The sequence below is a fragment of the Sus scrofa genome, chromosome 4, assembly GCF_054392235.1.
Source record: "Sus scrofa isolate SSC_HxYL_T2T_F1_AM1 chromosome 4, Sscrofa_HxYL_maternal_Yorkshire_Landrace_v2.0, whole genome shotgun sequence".
Classification (NCBI taxonomy): Eukaryota; Metazoa; Chordata; class Mammalia; order Artiodactyla; family Suidae; genus Sus; species Sus scrofa.
The window spans coordinates 77,359,874-77,379,502 of NC_139386.1; the positions used below are offsets into that span (position 1 = coordinate 77,359,874).

Genomic DNA, 19,629 nt, shown 5'->3' on the forward strand with positions numbered 1-19,629 from the left:
TTCCTGCCCTCCGTTTCCAGGACCGCCCCATCATCCCCTCAGCCAGCCCCTCCCTCCATTGAGGACGTCAGGTGCTGGAAGGCACTGAGTGGAGCTGCGAGGATTTATGGTGTGATGAGCACGTGAAGTCTGCATAGAATTTCCCCACAGGCACAGGAGTGGACATAGAGGAAAAAAATCTAGGCAGATTCTAGTCTCTTGATGCTCAAGCCTATCAAAAAATGGGCAGAAGATCTAAACAGACAGTTCTCCAAAGAAGACATACAGATGGCTAAGAAGCACATGAAAAGATGTTCAACATCACTCATTACTAGAGAAATGCAAATCAAAACCACTCTGAGGTACCACCTTACACCAGCGAGAATGGCCATTATCCAAAAGTCTACAAACAATAAGTGCTGGAGAGGGTGTGGAGAAAAAGGAACCCTAGTACACTGTTGGTGGGATTGTAAATTGGTGCAACCACTGTGGAAAGCAGTATGGAGATTCCTCAGAAAACTAAACATAGAACTACCATTTGATCCAGCAATCCCACTCCTGGGCATCTACCCAGAGAAAACCATGACTCGCAAAGACACATGTACTCCAATGTTCATTGCAGCACTATTTACAATAGCCAAAACATGGAAACAACCTAAATGTCCATCAACAGAGGAGTGGATCCAGAAGATGTGGTCCATATACACAATGGAATATTACTCAGCCATTAAAATGAACAAAATACTGGCATTTTTAGCAACATGGATGGACCTAGAAACTATCATGCTAAATGAAGTCAGCCATACAATGAGACACCAACATCAAATGCTTTCACTGACATGTGGAATCTGAAAAAAGGACAGACGGAACTTCTTTGCAGAACAGATGCTGACTCACAGACATTGAAAAACTTATGGTCTCCGGAGGAGACAGTTTGGGGGGTGGGGGGATGTGCTTGGGCTGTGGGGTGGAAATCCTGTGAAATCAGATTGTTATGATCATTATATAACTACAGATGTGATAAATTCATTTGAGTAATAAAAAAATAAAAATAAAACATTCACAGATTTTATTAAGCATTTTAAAAAAATAAAAAAGCTGTGTTACATAATCAGAAAGTTCTAGAACTTCTTTAAATAGTAAATTTATGGACCGATTACCAAGGTCTGCTTGACCAGTTTCTCCACACTCTCACTGCTACAGCGGTCCCTAAGTAATTGCAAGGGACTGATTTCAGGACCCCTTGCAGACACCAAAGTCTCTGGATGCTCAAGTCCCTTCTAGAAATAGACAGTCAGCCCTCTGTACCCACCTGCTCTGTGCCTGTGGACACAGAGGGGTGACTCACTTCCTTACTCCCTTCTCTAGGCTGCCTCTGAGCCCTACCTTTCCATCCACCCTGTGCTCACTGCTCTGCAACCTAGCTCTTTTTTTATTGCTTTGTCTTTGCCGCTAGACTCTGAGCCCTTGGAACAAGGACTGCATCCTAGTCTTTCTGGTATCCCAGCCTCCAGAGTCTGGCACAAGTAGCTAATCAACAAATGCTTTTTTTTTCATTTAAAAAAGTTTTTTTGAAATATAGTTGATTTATGAAGTTTGTGATGATTTCTGCTATACAACAAAGCGATTCAGTTATACATGTACACACATTCATTCTTTTTTCAGAGTCTTTTCCCACACAGACCATCACATAATATCGGATAGAGCTCCCTGTGCTATACAGCAGGTTCCTGTTGGCCAGTCATTCCACACACCACAGTGTGCATATGCTTTTAAAGTGAATGAATGGATGTTTGACTGATGACCTTTTCGCCATCTCTCTTCAAGGCCCAGACGTTTGTTTTTGCCTCATGCATTTTTCTCTTCCTATCATTTTAACATCATCAATTGATATTTATGGAGAACCCACTATATGCAGCTGTATGTATTTCCTGGTTTATGAGATACATTTTTGCAGTATTTATATTATATTCAAAAGCAGTGCCTGATAGTCCTGATAATGCAAAATCCAGAAGGTTTTCTAGAACATGGTTAGTCCAAGGAAGACTTTTGGCTCTAAGCAAGTTTGGCTCCTGTATCCTTCACTCATAGCAGCAGGTGACTTCATCTAGTCTCAGCCCCTTAGACACACATTATAGCGTGTATTGTGCACCTGGCTATTTAGGCTTAATTAAGGCATACGACCCTACTGTGAATACTCAACAAAATACTAGCAAACCAAATCCAGCAAATAAAAAAATGATTATATACCATGAGCAATTGGGGTTTATTCCAGGAGCACGAGATTGCTTTAACATCAGAAAATCAACTAATGTGTCATATTAACAGTTATTGTATTCTATTAATAGTTATTCTAAGACAAAAACTACACATCATCTCAATAGTCTCAGAAAAAAATAACTGACAAAATCTGCCCCTCTTTCATGATAAAAACCCTCACAAGGAGTTCTCCTGTGGGGCAGTGGGTTAAGGACCTGGTGTTGTCACGACAGTGGTGTGGGTCTCTGCTGTGGCATAGGTTTGATCTCTGGCCCAGGAACTTCCACATGCCGTGGGCAGGGCCAAAAAAAATCCCCACAAAACAAAACAACAAAAAAACCCTCGCCATAACACTCACCAAATTAGGAACAGAAGGAAACTTCCTCAAACTGATAAATATGCCAAAAACTGTCAATAAGATTTATACTAAATTATGCAAGACAATGCTTTACCCTTAAGACTGGGACTCAGGCAAGGATGTCCACTCTACCACTTCTATTTAAAGTCACACTGGAGGGTTTTTGAGGCAGGGGGAATGGGAGTGATCTAATGGGTGTAAAGTTTCTTTTTGAGATGATAAGAATGTTCTCAACTTCGATGATGGTGATGGCTACACATCTAAAAACCACTGAACTGGAGTTCCCATTGTGGCTCAGCAATAACAAACCCAACTGGTATCCAAGAGGATGCGGGTTTGATCCTTGGCCTCCCTCAGTGGGTTAAGGATCCAGTGTTGCTGCGAGCCGTGGTGTAGGTTGCAGATGTGGCTTGGATCCTGCATTGCTGTGGCTGTGGTGTAGGTGGGCAGCTGTAGCTCCTATTTGATCCCTAGCCTTAGAACTTCCATATACTGCAAGTGCAGCTCTAAAAAGAAAAAAAAAAAAATTGAACCGTACACCTTACCCAGGCAAACTTTATGTTATGTATATCATATTTCAATATAAGGGTTAAAAAGTCATTATAATACATAATAACATAGGATAAATATTACAATAACAGCTAACATTTTCCTAAGCACTGAATGTGTCCTGGTCAGTGTACATTTAAATACATTATCTCCACAATCACAAAAGAGGTCAGTGTTGCTACTATATCTTACAGAGTTTTACAGATAGGGAAAGTGAGGCTTAGAAAGTTTAAGCAATCTGCTAGGGTTGCACAGCTGCAAGTGGCAGAGCTGGGGTTTGGTTCTAAATAGTATCAGACTGTGATGTACAGGGGGAGTAAAAGGAAAGAACCTTCAAAATTTTACTGTTATGGGACACCTGCCCTGATCATTCAATGTTTATGCCATTGCAATTCTGTGGACTGATAGGAACCGCTTGAAGTGGGGGACTAGCTTGGAAGAGGGGGCTCAGCTGAGCTATAAATGGTGCCAAAAGGGGCCTGAGCTGAAACTCAGACTCTGGCACAGGGGGCTCTTGCATGCTTCCATTCACCCTACTGCAATGAGAACAAGAGCCTACCCCAATAATCGTCAGTACATACGTGCACAAAAGTAGGACCCCTCTCTTCCTTCATCTTGGGGGGACAGCACAGAGGTGGAGGGGTAGCATGACATCCTACCTCCCAGAAGTGACCTAGCCCTTGGAGAGTGAGCACCTGAGAAGAAGGGATGGGACTACAGCAGGTGAAAGGGACCATGGAACGAGGTTTTCCCTCAGGTTACTAAGAGACAGGAGACTCAGCGGGCACGAAATCACCCCATCCTCTGCCTTCTTCTTCCCTGGAGGCAAAGGGGATGTTTTTCACCCTCACATACACTCTCTGGCTTCCCTTTTGTGAGTTTTCAGTGTTTTCAGGGCTCTTAACATTTCTTTAAATGTGTTTAAAAATACTGAATTAGAAAGTGAAAATAGGTAGTACACGGTGAGAAATCTGAGTCCCGCCCGCAAAGTTAAATGAGAACGAATCACCAAAGGAGCTAGGACTTAACTACTGGCCCCCAAGGGCCCTGAATCCACTTCTTTTGAAAATTCCTATTACTATATTCTAATTAAAACAGTAAGACAACTTGTTTTTTTCATAAATTTGATCCTCAGTTGCACTTACCTGTTGATTTCAGAGCCATTTCTCCATCATTTTCACTCTGGGAAAAGTCCAAATAAACTTCAGGATTTGAAAATAGCTATTTATGAGACATCTGAAAGAGAAAACAAAGTTGAGATTAACTTTTTTTTTTTTTTGCTTTTTAGGGCCGCAGTTGTGGCACATGGAGATTCCCTACAGCTGCCAGCCTCTGCCAAGCCACGGCAACCGCAGCTCTGAGCTGCATCTGTGACCTACACCACAGCTCATGGCAACACTGGATCCTTAACCCACTGAGCGAGGCCTGGGATTGAACCCGAAACCTCATGGTTCCTAGTCAGATTCATTTCCGCTGCACCATGATGGGAACTCCCAGATTAACTTTTAAATAAATCTAAGAAATAGGTGCATTTCTTAGGAGTCTTGGACATATGTTTTGTAAGAGGTAGGAAGTCGCAGACACGAATGACATAAAACTGTGACTGTGCAGAAAATCAGCTCTACCAGGTACTGAGGACTGGCTCTCTGTTAGGTGACGTAGAGCAGACTCATGGGGAAGCCAAGGAATCTTGAGCTCAGCGTCCCTCACTTTCATGGGGTCCCTTGCAAGGCCCCTGAAAGGGCCCTAGCAATTTTATGCTCTTAACTTTACATTCTTTTGAGGAGAGTAATTTTTTTTTTTTTAAACTGAGAGCTGGTTCTTTTATTTATTTATTTTTATTTTTGTCTTTTCTAGGGCTGCTCCCACGGCATATGGAGGTTCCCAGGCTAGGGGTCTAATCGGAGCTGTTGCTGCTGGCCCACACCACAGCCACAGCAATGCCAGATCCGAGCCGCGAATGTAAACTACACCACAGCTCATGGCAAAGCTGGATCCTTAACCCACTGAGCGAGGCCAGGGATTGAACCTGCAACCCCATGGTTCCTAGTCAGATTCGTTAACCACTGAGCTATGGTGGGAATTCCATTTTTTAAATAATTTTTTTTTTTTTTAGCTTCTTTTAGGGCCACACCTGCGTCATATGGAAGTTCCCAGGCTATGGGTCAAATCGGAACTGTAGCTGCCGGCCTACACCATGGCCATAGTAACACCAGATCCAAGCTGCATCTGCAGTCTACATCACGACTCATGGCAATACCAGATCCCTAAACCAATGAGCAAGGCCAGGGATTGAACCCGAGTCGTCATGGATATTCCCTTTTTTAACTTTTAAATTGAAGCATAGTTGATTTACAATGTTGCATTAATTTCTGCTGTAAAGTGATTCAGTTATGCATAAGTATACATTCTTTTTTATATTCTTTTCCATTATGGTTCATCACAGGATACTGAATATAGTTCTCTGTGCAATATGGTAGGACCTTGTTTATCCATCCTACATATATTAGTTTATATCTGCTAATCCCAAACTCCCAATCTGTACCTCCCCCACTCCTTCTTCCTTGGCAACCACAGTCTATTCTCTATGTCTGTAAGTGTGTTTTCATTTAATATATAGGTTCATTTGTGCCATATTTTAGATTCCACATATGCATGTTATCATGTGGTATTTGTCTTTCTCTTTCTTACTTGATTCACTTACTATTATAATCTCTAAGTGCAGGCATATTCCTGCAAATGGTATTATTCCATTCTTTTTTATGACTGAGTAGTGTTCCATTGTATACACATCCCACATCTTCTTTATCCATTCATTTATTGATGGATATATATGTTGCTTTCATGTCCTGGCCACTGTGAATAGTACTGTTATGAGCATAGAGGAATCTTTTTGAATTACAGGTTTTTTCTGGATACATGCCCAGGAGTGGGATTGCTGGATTATATGACAACTCTATTTTTAGTTTTTTGAGGACTTCCATGCCATTTTCCATAGTGGTTGCACCAACTTGAGGAGAGTAATTTTACTGAAGTATAACATTACATAAGGAAGAGTGGACAATTGTGCCTTGTTCTTCCTGAAGAGCAGGCCCCACTCTCAGATGTGTAAGTTTCAGCCTTAAGACACCTGCATCAGCCTCTGCTTGACCTTGTTTCTAGAAAGAGGTCCTTTCCCTCTTCCTCTTTCTCATCCCAATTGTGGAAGCAGGTTTTGCTACCTAAAGCCTCCCTGAGCTTTCAGTGGTTTTTGGCATCCTGTTTGCACATTGGTAAAGACATAAATGACATGACAGTGGTTTCCTCAGGCTGGGATAATGTACTCAAATTCTCAACATTAAATTTAAAAGGTGTTAATAAAATTTCTAGCATTTGAATTTTAAAATAAAAGGTACAGGAGAGAGGAAACTTGGCTGGAGTACCATTTGCATGTCATACTGTGTGCTAGGAATCCTATTTCAGGAGTGTTAAATCATAATTTTCAGAAAGATAAAATCACAAAGACAAAATACTTGTCAAATATTTTATTTAACTCAATTAAAATCCACTTAAAATGAAACTTTGACTTACAGAGATTTATGTTCTCTGCCAGACAAACTTCACTGGCATTGCCATGAACAGGAATCATTTGCATTGCTGTGGGCAAACAACCTTTGCATTGTTATCGATTTCCTCTAACTTTAATTCTAACTTTAACTTGTCAATCAAAGGCAATCAAAATTGCTTGCCCCAGGAGTTCCTGCTGTGGTGCAGTGGAACTGAATTTGACTAGTAACTCTGAGGTTGACGGTTCGATCCCTGGCCTCGCTCAGCGGGTTGGGGATCTGGTGTTGCCATGAGCTGTGGTGTAGGTGGGAGATACGGCTCGGATCCCATGTTGCTGTGGCTGTGGTGTAGGCTGGCAGCTGTAGCTCCCATTTGACCCCTGGCCTGAGAATCTCCATATGCCACTGGTGGAAAAACAAGACAAAACAAAACAAAAACCCCCAAAGGTGCTCATGGAATTAGATCAGCCCAGAAGGTCTGGTCACAATGCCCTGAGCTCCACTGAAATGACACCAGAAATCACTTTGGCCCATTTCCAGTACTTGGACCATCTCTCCCACATGAGAGCTATTATCAAAGAGGAGGATGCTTAGCAGAGAGCAACCATGAAAGGAGAAGCTCTTTTTGGGGGGGTAGGGGGCGCTGCGTCTGTGGCATGAGGTAGTTCCTGGAATCAAACTCACATCACAGCAGCGACCCGAGCCACAGCAGTGAGAGAGCAGAAGCTGCTGAAATCATCCACTATGTGGACAAATGATGGCACAGGAGATATTTTCAGCCTGGCAAACAAAAAGACACATTGTCGACAGTGATTCAAGTTATGAAATACTGAAGAACTGTCATGAAGCCAAGGGTTACCCTTATTCTGTGTCATTCTGGAGGATGGAAGGAGGGTAAAGGAAAAACAAACCAAAAGGAAGTTACCTCGGAGCACATCTCACTTCAGTATATGAAAGACCTGTTCAGAAATGAAAGCGCTGATTTGTGGATTCCCTGCCATTGGCAATGTTCAAGCAGAGTTTATATAATTTTCCATGGGAATTTTGTGGAGGGGATCATTACATTTTTAAGAAGTTTGGTCTAGGGTAGTGGTGTGCTATGGAAATATAATGCAGCTTATGTATAACTGTAAATTTTCTTACAGGTGGATTAAAATTTTTTAAAAAACTGATTAGATTGATTTTAACAACATACTTTGTGTAACCTGGTATTTCCAAGTCATCATGACTTCACCATGTAATTAGTACACAAATATTCATGAAATCTTTTGTGGTGTTTCTTTTTTTGCACTATATCTGAAAATCATTGTGAATTTTATACTTACTGGCACATCTCATTTTGGATTAGCCATATTTCAAATGCTTAATGGCAACCTGTAATTATCTTATTTGACAGCATTAGGTCTAAAACCACTGGTTCTCAAACTTTAGCCTGGAGGACTTGTTAGAACATGATGGCTGGTTCACCCACTGAGTTTCTTTCTTTTTTTAATATCTTTTTTAAAAATTAGAGTATAGTTGATTTATAGCACTTTGGCAATTTCTGCTATACAGCAAAGTGACCCAGTTATATATATATATATATATATATATACACACACACACACATTCTTTTTCTCATCTTATCCTCCATCATAGTCTATCCCCAGAGACTAGATATAGTTCCAGTTCCCTGTGCTGTATAGTAAGACCTCATTGCTTATTCATTCTAAATGTAATAGTTTGCATGATTGGGTGAGTGTGGAGTCCAGAAATGTGCATTTCTAACAATTTCTTAGGAGAAGCTGATACTGGACCACACTTTAAAAATCACTGGTTTAACCAAACCTAAGATCTTTACACATAAGGTGAAAAATGGTTCTCTTGACAATGGATTGGGATTTTCAGTATTTGTCATATATTTTTGTGAGCTGATGGTGTTTGTTCAGTGAAATTCATACTTTCAAGGTTGACTCTAAATGATTCTTCCTTTCCCGGGCTTTGTTAACGTTTCCTCTGTTACATCATTACCTCATTCCTGAGCACTTAGTTTTTTATTCTCATTTGTCTTTCAACAGACATTTATAGATTTCACTGACAATATGTAAACATTAACATAAGAATAAGTGGAAAGTGGAGTTTCAGATTCTTGTATTCTTATAAAAGGAATTCAGTGATGGGACACAATTTCTCACTGTGTTAGATCCCAGAGGCATAAAGAGCCCTGTTTTTCTTTTGTAACACACCCATGGGCTATAGAATCTAAGCATTTAACTAAACCTTTCTTGAAACTATAGATTTTTAAAACTATATCATACATTTCAAAACATTAATTATATAACATGTGGTTCTTATAATTTTTTCCTAAAATTACATCTTTTAATCTCCAAGAGAAGTATTCTTAATTTTATTATTCCAGAAAATGGCAACCACATTTATATCTAATTCATTGATACCACATCATTTCTCAACTGGAATGTATCCAGACATCTCCTTGGGAACTTCAGCTAGAGTTTTACCCATTGGTGCTTATCCAAGGGCTTACCCATCCCTATCCATAAGGAGTTCCTTTTTCAACTTATGCTATCAAAACCCACATTTCTTGCGCAAGCTTTTTGGCTTGGCCCCTTAAAAGTTATTAGTTACTAATACCAAAGCAGTTTATGAAAAGGATAAAAAATAAAGGGAGTTGCATTTCAGTGTATGTGAAAAGGAGACAAGTCTGGGTACTCTTGGTAGCCAAGAAGACAAAAGTTTCTTCTCAGTAGATACAAAGAAACACAGACCTTTACAGAGAAACAAAAGTTTCTTCTCCTTTAGGACATTCTGGAACATAACAGGGCCATTTTCTCACCCTCATCACAAATACACAAGGTTTCCATCAACTCCAAATATAAATGTGCTTGGATGTGCTAGCTGGTCAGGAACACCAGGTCCCCATCAGGCTTATGTTTTAGAGGGAAACTCATCCAAGCTGGGGCAGTTCCCAAGAAGGACAAAAATCAGTGATTTTAAAAGGCAGAGTGTAGAGACGTTCTAAATATAAATTAAATTTTTATGAAGCTTTCCATAAAAGGGAACTGATTCAGATGTATAGCGGCTCAGAGACAGCATGTCAGAATGGGACTTTGACCTTCAAAGTATGTAGCATATGAAACAATACGGTTCAGTTATTTTTGCCGGGAAATGTTTCGAATCATTCTCTGTAGACCCAGGATTTTTATTTAGAGTCAAATTATGGAGTTCTAAAACATTTGTTCTCAGCTATTTTTAAAATGATTAAAATCTGGTCATGTGAATTAGTCAACAAGCATTTATTTTGACTACCTGCCTCTTACTGGGTCTTGAGAATTCCAAGAGGAATAAAGTGTAGCCACTGTCTTTTGAGAGCTTATACCCACATGCTAGAGAAAGAAATGTAAGCAATGACTATAGGGCAAATGCTTCCAAAAGAGCATCTGCGGAGTTCCCATTGTGGTTCAGTGGTAACGAACCTGGCTAGTAAACAAGAGGATTCGGGTTAGATTTTTTGCTCAGTGAGTTAAGGATCCGGCATCGCCATGAGCTGTGGTGTAGGTCACAGACACGGCTCAGATCTGGCATTGCTGTGGCTGTGATGCAGGCCGACAGCTGCCGCTCCAATTCGACCCCTAGCTTGGGAACTTCCATATGCTGTGGCTGCAGACCTAAAAAGCAAAAAGAAAAGCAAAGGAAAAAGAAGAACATCTGCTTTTGCAAACTGTGGGAGATGAAGAAGGCTACATAGGGAGAAAGCGCTTGAACAGAGTTTTATAGATGGAGGACCAAGGAGGGGAATGGAAATATGAGCAAGAATGTTTTCCATTTTGGGTGGAGGAAACAGCACGTTCAATATGAAATACATGGTGTATCTGGGGGCTGGGAAGCATCTGTTGTTCTAGGAGTTATGGAAGAGGTCACCTCTACCCATCTGAGACAGATTCTGTGTGGGGCACATGCATGGGAGTTATAAGAGCACAGAACAGTCAAGATAGAGAGTCTAGAGGGGGGATGGCTAATAGGCAATGCAGGAGTCAGGGACAGAAACAGCGAGGTCTAATTAGCTAACATCCTGATGCTATGTTGTACACATCAGTAGGGTTCTAATACATTTTGAAGGTCAAATACCTTCATGAAAAACAGATTTTAGCTTGTCAGCAATTGGTCAGCAGGTATTTGCTGGTTGTCCAACGTGGTTTCTTGAGTCACAACACTCTAGAAGTGACAGAAGCCATACCATCTTTAAGCTAGCAGACACGTGCATCTCCCAATTTCACTGCTTATTGTTTCTGACATGTTGGGAAAGTTACCTAAATTCTCAGAACCTCAGTTTCCTTATCTGTGCAATAGTGATAAAACTTACATCACAGAGTTGTCATGAGGATTAAATGAGTAAATAAATCAAATAGTATTTGATTCATACTTGGTGCCCAAAACCATCACTGCCCGTGACCTGACTCCTTCCCCTGCTTTGGTGTGAAGTGTGGTTTTCTCATGTCTGCTTGTAGGCTTAACAGTGATTGGATTTATTTAAATAACATGTGGAATTTTTGGCATCTCTGGGAAAACTGGAGCTACTTGTGGGCTGGTTTAGTTGAGGCTGGCTCCAGCCCAGTCATGCTTAGCCTTGTTATATATTGATATTACTTGGTGGAGCTTCTAAAAATGATGATTCTTGGTACCTCCATACTGTTCTCCATAGTGGCTGTACCAGCTTACATTCCCACCACCAGTGCAGGAGGGTTCCCTTTTCTCCACACCCTCTCCAGCACTTGTTATTTATGGACTTATTAATGATGGCCATTCTTACTGGTGTGAGGTGATATCTCATGGTTGTTTTGATTTGCATTTCTCTAATAATCAGGGATGTTGAGCATTGTTTTCATGTGCTTGTTGGCCATCTGTATATCTTCCTTGGAGAAATGTCTATTTAGGTCTTTTGCCCATTTTTCCATTGGGTTGTTGGCTTTTTTGCTGTTGAGTTGTGTGAGTTGCTTGTATCTTCTAGAGATTAAGCCCTTGTCAGTTGCACTGAGAGCTATGTCTAGATACTGTGCAGCACGACAATGGGAGACAAAATTATGTATACATGTTTGTGTAACTGGGTCCCCATGCTGTACAGTGGAAAAAAAAATGATTCTTGGTTCTCACCCTCTCTCACAGCTTAGAACCAATGCTGTTAATTCATTTAGAAGAATTCTTATGAAGATCCACCAAATTTGGACCCACCGTCTTACTTTTTCATGCAGAATATAGTCACAACTCTCAGACACTCCAAATTGAGGCTCAGAAAGGTGCACCTTCACAATGCATGTTTAGTCTGCAGAATCATGTCGCTACTTTATAAGTGCATGTATGTCAGCATATGACTGTTCCCAATACCTCTCGCTTATGTCCAGGTTATTTTCTTTTCTCTATCACAAAATGAGCTGAGATTTTTTTTTTCTGGTAGAAATAATCTGCTAAGATTATTTAATTTCATTTACTTGGGACAGCTTTAAGAATTGGTCTACATTAGAAGACTTCTTTATAGTAGGACAAGACTCTGCTCTGTCAAACAAGAGGTTGTTAGAAAAACAGATGGTGAAAGTGCTAGTCATTACTGGCAGTGTTTGGATTTTTCATTGTGATCTAGGAAAAGCGGAATAATTCTACCAGTTGTGAGGGAGCTCCCACGCAGCTCCTATCAAGAGAATCCAAGAAAGTGTGTTGTCATAGAGAAACTTGGAAACCCAGAGAACATCAATTAGAAGAGAAAAGAGAACCTGGCCAGAGTCCCAGGTTGGGAATCCCGAACCGAAGGGAAATGCCCAAAGACTCTATGGAGAGTGGAAAGAATGTCAAGCATCAAAAAGAGACCCGAGACTTGGTTCTGGTCTTGTCTTTCCATCAACTAAGGACGTAAACTTGGGGGAAGCACATGACCTCTCGGAATGCTGCCTTCAAAATTAAGGGACCTTCAATACCTCTGCTGTCAGGAAAAGTAGTGAAAGCCATTTGAATTAGGCAAAATAGATTCTTGGGTGTTCTTTCGGTGGGAATCTGGGTGTTGTCCAAGGGACTCCCCCCAGGAGAGTGATTATTTGGGGCTATAAGCGTTTGATCGTCTTTGATTTTGCAACACTGTAGAGATAGGAAGGGCACCTTAAAGGCATTAGTTTATAAATTCATTGAGCTGCCACTGTAGGCTGGGAACCTACTAGATCCTAGCAATGCAAAGATAGATGAGATAAGTTTCCAGTCAGTTTCTAGCCTAGAAGAGACACATACACTCACTGATACTACATCTTCTTTTCCCTAGGCCCCTACCATCTCCCCCATCCTCAAGTTCAGGAATAGAAAATGGGTCAAAGAAGGAACATTATGTAAAAAGGTATGATAGGCATGAAAAGAATCTTCAGTATTTTGTAGTTAAATATATAAATATATATATATGTGTGTATGTTTGGGTTCATTATAGAGATTGAATTTAACAGGGTAGATGTTAAGATTTGGTCGGCTTTTTAAGGGCCTTGTAGTCCACCCTAAGGGAAGTGGATTTTATATACTGTATGGGGCAGGAAGTCCGTAGGGATTTTAAAACAGGAAAAAGAGAGGATATTACCTTCTGATATGTAGTAGAGGAGAAAGAAGGGAGACACAGTTATCGAGGTGGAAGCAGACAGATTTTTGAACAATGCAGTAGCTATGAAGCTGACAAGGAAGGCAGGGGTTGAGAGACGTGTTTTGAAATGGAGTGAATAGGACTGAATTAGAGGAATAATGGAGTTTGTGAGAAGGAAAGTACTGCAGATTGATTCTAAGCTTTCTACCTGGAATTAATGGTGGCTTCCCTGGTTGCAATAAGGAACAAAAGAAAAGTGAGGTGGTGAGAGCAGTTAGGATGAGGTGGAAATGAATTTAGTTTTAGACGTGGTTTGGGAAGCAACTTAACAATCATGACTGTGAAGCTAATTTACATTTGTGTCATTATTTACAATTTTCTAGAACCTTCACATGCATTAACTTTGGTCTTAAATTGTGAGTTGATATTGTTAGAGTATAATACTTTTGCCTTTCACTCAGAAGAGAATGCTGCTTTTGTCAACATCATTAATATATGAACGTGAATGAAGCAAGGTGTTTGTGCTTCTTTCTACACTGAACACACACAAGGTTGCCCTTATATAAAATGGTTTAGTATCTGCACATAACCTACACACATTCTACTTCAAACCCTCTCCTGCATACTTCAAACCATCTCTAAATTACTTGCAATACTTAATACAATGCAAGTGCTATCTAAATAGTTATTGGTGCATGGCAAATACTGGTTTTGCTTGTTGGAACTTTCTGGAATTTTTTTTTTGCCCTGGAGTATTTTTTGATCTGTGGTAGGTTGACTGTATTGACAGGATGCCTGAAAGAACCTTGGGATTGGGTGTTTGTTTGTGTTCTTCTTCTTCTTTTTTTTTTTTCTTTTTAGAGCCATGCCCATGGCATATGGAGGTTTCCAGGCTAGGGGTCAAATCAGAGCTGTAGCTGCCAGCCTACACCAAATTTCGTCTGCAATCTACACCACAGCTCACGGCAACGCCAGATCCTTAACCCACTGAGCAAGGCCAGGGGTTGAACTGGGTCCTCATGGATAGTAGTCAGATTCGTTTACACTGAGTCATGATGGGAACTGCTGGTGTTTCCTTGAGGGTGGTGACTTAGGCTTTCGAAAGTGCACAAGAAGGAGGAGAGAAAGAGTGCCAAAAGCACATCTCAAACGATCTTCTTGCCTTCCTCCCTCGATCTGAGCTTCTCTTGTGAACTTGTAACATCACCTGCTATCTGTGAGATCACTGGTTAAAGAGGCTCATGGATAACTAGTCCAGAAAACATGTGGGGTCTGAAACCAAACTTTCTTGAAGTCAAATACTTAGAGCCACTTGCTCTTTAGCAGAATGTTCTATTTTTAACTGTGTCTCAAAGGGATATGGTCAAGTTCATGAGTATGCAATACATTGAAATCCTTACATGATGGGCTGTTCCATATTGGTTCATGTACCTCGAACAATCTCACAAATGTGCAAATCATGAACACAGTTCCTGAATATGAATACAGTAATAATAATAACAGCAACATGCATAACATTCAAACTAAAGATGTCAATAATCAAATTAACTCAGAGATAAAGTGATCTTAAAAAATATCCAGGTCACATGCGTCAAATGTCAGTTTCTATATTTATAACAATTACATTATTTGAGTGTTTATTCATGGCAGGTAGAGTCAGTTTTGCTATAATGTGACACGTACGTTCCTAAAAAACACTGTGCAATGCAAAATTGGCAAGAACAGCACAGGGCTTCTGGGAAAAAAATGGGATTAAGGCCACAATGCCCAAACCCTTCATCAGTGACACATTTAAAAAAACCCAAAGGAACCGAATAAAATGGCAGCAGTTTTTTTACACATGTTCAAAGGTTAAGAAATGCATAAATGCTAAAATAAGTGTGGCATTTTAACACGGAAAAGACCTGATGTTTGCCTGTGGAAGTGTTTGCAGCTTGTGACTTATTGCGAAAAGGTGGAAGGAGAATCACCTGAAATCTGATGGAGAGTTGAACCGTTAGATGTAGCTGCGATGTGGGAGGTGTGTGCCCCTGTGCGCATGTGCGTTCCCTCCATGACTCAGTTCAACGGAATGCAGTTTTTTTCTGCTTCCATCTCGTGTTTTTCACAGAAAACTGTGGCCTGAGCAAACAGGGAAGTCTTGGTGTGCTCAAAGTGTTCCTTGATATATCAATTGCATCGGAACAAATTTGCATTTTCACAACAAGCATTCTAGTAGAACTGACCGTTCTAGTTCAAATGCCTTATCTATATGAACTTAGGTAATCTCAACACTCCTTTTGGTTTGGTACTATTGTTTTCCTCATTTTTAAAAAGTTTCATTGAAGTATAGTTGATTTACAGTGTTGGGGTCATTTCAACTGTACAACAAAGTGATTCAGTTATACACAGACACACATCCATCCTCTTTCAGACTCTTTTTTGTATAGGTGGTTTGATACTATTACTGTCCTCATTTTACTGATGAGGAAATGGAGGCAAAGAAAGCTTAAATGACTTGATTAAGATCAAAACTAATTAAGCAACAAAGCCATTCCACTGTACCACCTGCCAACGTAGCATATTATGCAAGAGATAATAATCCATTTTATAAGATGAGTTTCCATCAGACATTTGAAGTGGACCACTTGTAATAATTCTTAATATCCAGTAATTATTGTGTCTCACTTAAATCTCTCATGCTGTCACTGTAGGCTATTTTTGTTACCTCCTTTGTCAAGGTCAGGAATATCAAGCTACTATGCTGTGTGTTTCTGCTCCTTAAATAATTAAGGCCCAGCTGGAACTAGTGCAGTCGGTCTTGTTTAGTGCCTAGTGTGTACCCAGCACCACGCCAGCCTCTCTCTTCCATCACTGAAAATTATGCTAAAAGTGATAGTCAGTGAAGCCTAATCAATGGGGTTCCCATCAGAGTAAGCGTGCTGTGCTCCACTGGCAGTAGGAATGATTATCGCTTTGTGTGTTTCATTAGTGTCCCTGGTTCCTCCTCATTACACAACTCTTTATAAAATAGAAATATTTAATATAAAACATCTTGAAGGCTTTCTGTTTGTGAGGAGCAGCATGTGAGATGGTTAAGGAGCACTTAATTCATAGCCCATTCAGAGCTGGTTTCAGATATAAATAGATGACTCACTAATGACACTTTGAATGGGATTTGGTACAAGTGTGGCTACAACCTTATACTCTCAGGCGAGAGGTGGAAAGAGGTACGAAAGAGGCAGTTGGCTCTGGAACTGGTTAGATCTGGTTAATTCCTGCACTTGTTAGCTGTGTGAGTATAGGGAAAAGCACTTCATTCTCTGAGTTTCAGTTTCTTCATCTTGAAAAAATACCTTTTGTCATTTCATTACGAATGAATGGGTGAAATCACATGATTCACATAGTACATAATAGGTCATGAGCCCATCGGTAGCCAATGAGAGAGGACCCTGCAGTCCATCAAGAGACATCAAACCTTGGAAATCAGTCAGAGCAGGACAAGCCTGAGGTTGAAGCAGGGGCTAAGCCCAGCAGAAGGACAGAGAGGGGAGGGGTCAGAGGAACAACAGGGATGAATGCATAGCTGCAGGACAGGGCTGATTTAGGAGCCAATCTCTTCAACATGGGATTCCAGACACAGATTCCCTTGTCTACACCTAGGCAGAGTCTTAAAGTTATACACTGAATGCACAACATAAAGAGTGAACCCTATCGGGATTGGCCTATGCACACTGAAGTGTATGGAATGACTGGCCAAGGGAACCTGCTATACAGCACAGAGAACTCTACCTGATATTCTGTGATCATCTATGTGGGAAAAGAATCTGAAAGAGAATGGATGTGTGTACATATATAACTGAATCGCTTTGTTGTACAGCAGAAACTATCACAACCTTGTAAATCACCTATACTTCAACAAAAAAAAAAATTTTTTTTTTGGTCTTTTCATTGGCATTTCTAGGGCTGCTTCTTCAGCATATGGAGGTTCCCAGGCTAGGGGTCTAATTGGAGCTGTAGCTGCCGGCCTACACCAGAGCCACAGCAACGCGGGATCCGAGCTGCGTCTGCAACCTACACCACAGCTCACGGCAACGCCGGATCCTTAACCCACTGAGCAAGGCCAGGGATTGAACCCAAAACCTCATAGTTCCCAGTCAGATTCGTTAACCACTGAGCCACGACGGGAACTCCAACAAAATTTTTAAAAATGAAAAAAAAGAGTGAACCCTAATGTAAGTTACGGACTTTAGTTAATAATATCATATCATTATTGGCTCATCAATGGGAACAAATGTACCACACGAATGTAAGATGCTAATAACAGGGGAAACTGGGCTGAAGTAAGGGGTAGGTGGCAACTGTCTGTACTTTCTGCTTAATTGTTTTAGAAAGAAAAATCTCTCAGAAAATAAAGTCTATCAATTTAAAAAAGTTTTAGTTTAGTTTTGTACGGCTCTTTCCCCAAATTTCCTTTTTTAGCTTCCTTGACCCTTTATTTATTTATTTATTTTTTGTCTTTTGTCCTTTTAGGGCCACATCTGTGGCATATGGAGGTTCCTAGGCTAGAGGTCGAATCAGAGTTGTAGCCTCCAGCCTAGCAACATGGGATTTGAGCCACGTCTTCCTACACCATAGCTCATGGCAATACCAGATCCTTAACCCACTGAGCGAGGCCAGGGATCGAACCCGAAACCTCATGGTTCCTAGTTGGACTCATTTCTGTTGCACCACGAAGGGAATTCCAACCCTTGCATTTTTGACCCTCCTGACCCACCTGCCAAGATGGGCCAACATACCTCCCAGTTGGCCCAGAGGCTGGAGTGTGCATTTAAATTGCTGCCTGGTTCTCAGCTGTTCTATGACCCACATTCTCCTGGTTGTGGAGACAGAGTGCATTAGCTGAGCTCACCAACTCTGCAGACAGTCAGTTTGGCAGTTCTGAGCACAGATTCTAGAGAGACACACACCTCAGGTCACCACCCACCTCTGTGGTCACAGACAAGCCTGAGTGCTCCTTTTTTCATCTGAATGTGAGATGATATTACTGAAGCTCCTTTGAGACTTAAAGGAAACAATCTATGGGGAATGCTTGGCATTGTATCTGCTACACAGTAGCTGCTTGTTTCAGTTATTTATGCTGCATAATAAACCGCCCCAAAGCTTAGTGACCTAAATGACAATTTACGATTTCTCACAATTCTGTGCATCAGGAAAGAAGGCAGGACTCAGATGGACAATTTCTCTGCTCCATGTGCTGTCAGCTGGGGACACTCACCTGGGTGGCTATGCTGGGCTGGAAGGTCTCACTCACCTGTGCCTCTGGGCTCTTTAACGTGTTGTCACGAGGCTAGTTGGGCTTCCTCATAGAAATGGCGGGCTCAGCGGAATAGAATTTCTCACATGATGATGACTGGTTCCTAAGAGCAAAGGAAGAATTGGCCAGCCTTCTTAGAGGCTAACCCCAAACTGGCCCAGGGTCACTCGATCACAGTCTACTGGACAAAGCAAGTCCTCCCAGTCAGCCCTGATTCAAGGGAAGGGGGAACAGCCTTCCCTCTCATGTACCTACAGGCAGGCAGGAATTCCAGCAGCCATATTCGGAGACAAGTGCAGGCTCACATATTATTTTCCTGTGAACTGGCTTGCTGTTTTGCACAGCAGGCATAGTTGCATCTCCTACAGCCAACAGCATGCTGTAAGGCAGAGTGCGGCCTCCTGGTGGCTGTGGAAACTGAAGTGTGACCAGTGGCCAACAGGCTACTCTAACTTGGCCTTGGCATTGTCCTTTAATATCAGGAGACAATAAATAAATAAATAAATAAATAAATAAATAAATTGGAGTTCCCGTCGTGGCGCAGTGGTTAACGAATCCGACTAGGAACCATGAGGTTGCGGGTTCGGTCCCTGCCCCTTGCTCAGTGGGTTAACGATCCGGCGTTGCCGTGAGCTGTGGTGTAGGTTGCAGACGCGGCTCGGATCCCGCGTTGCTGTGGCTCTGGCGTAGGCCGGTGGCTACAGCTCCGATTCAACCCCTAGCCTGGGAACCTCCATATGCCGCGGGAGCGGCCCAAGAAATAGCAACAACAACAACAACAACAACAACAAAAAAGACAAAAGACAAAAAAAAAAAAATAATAATAATAATATCAGGAGAGCTCAACATATTTTCAGCATTGAAATTGCGTAATTTCAGTAGAAACTGGTACAACATTGTAAATCAACTATACGTTAATAAAAAATCAACTAAACTAACAGTATGTACTCCTCTATCATTTACTTTGTATCTTATTTCATGAGATTATTTAGAGACTTTAAAAAAAATCACGAAAACAGAGACATGTTATTTAAAGGTGTCA

At 41.1% G+C, this 19,629-nt stretch overlaps 1 long non-coding RNA gene across 4 annotated transcripts in view; it reads right to left on the bottom strand.

Moving 5' to 3' along the window:
• The window catches only part of LOC146403880 (uncharacterized), a 77,437-nt gene extending 58,745 nt beyond the window's left edge, over positions 1 to 18,692 (bottom strand). For 3 of the 4 annotated variants that reach the window (XR_014843773.1, XR_014843775.1, XR_014843774.1), the window contains exons 1-2: positions 18,585 to 18,692; positions 4,291 to 4,381 (exon numbers count right to left, since the gene is read on the bottom strand). This is a non-coding gene — a long non-coding RNA (uncharacterized LOC146403880). Of the gene's footprint in view, positions 1 to 1,524; positions 3,841 to 4,290; positions 4,382 to 18,584 lie in introns of those variants that run through there. The other variant, XR_014843776.1, reaches the window with a different exon arrangement.
• Positions 18,693 to 19,629: the final 937 nt, after the last annotated feature.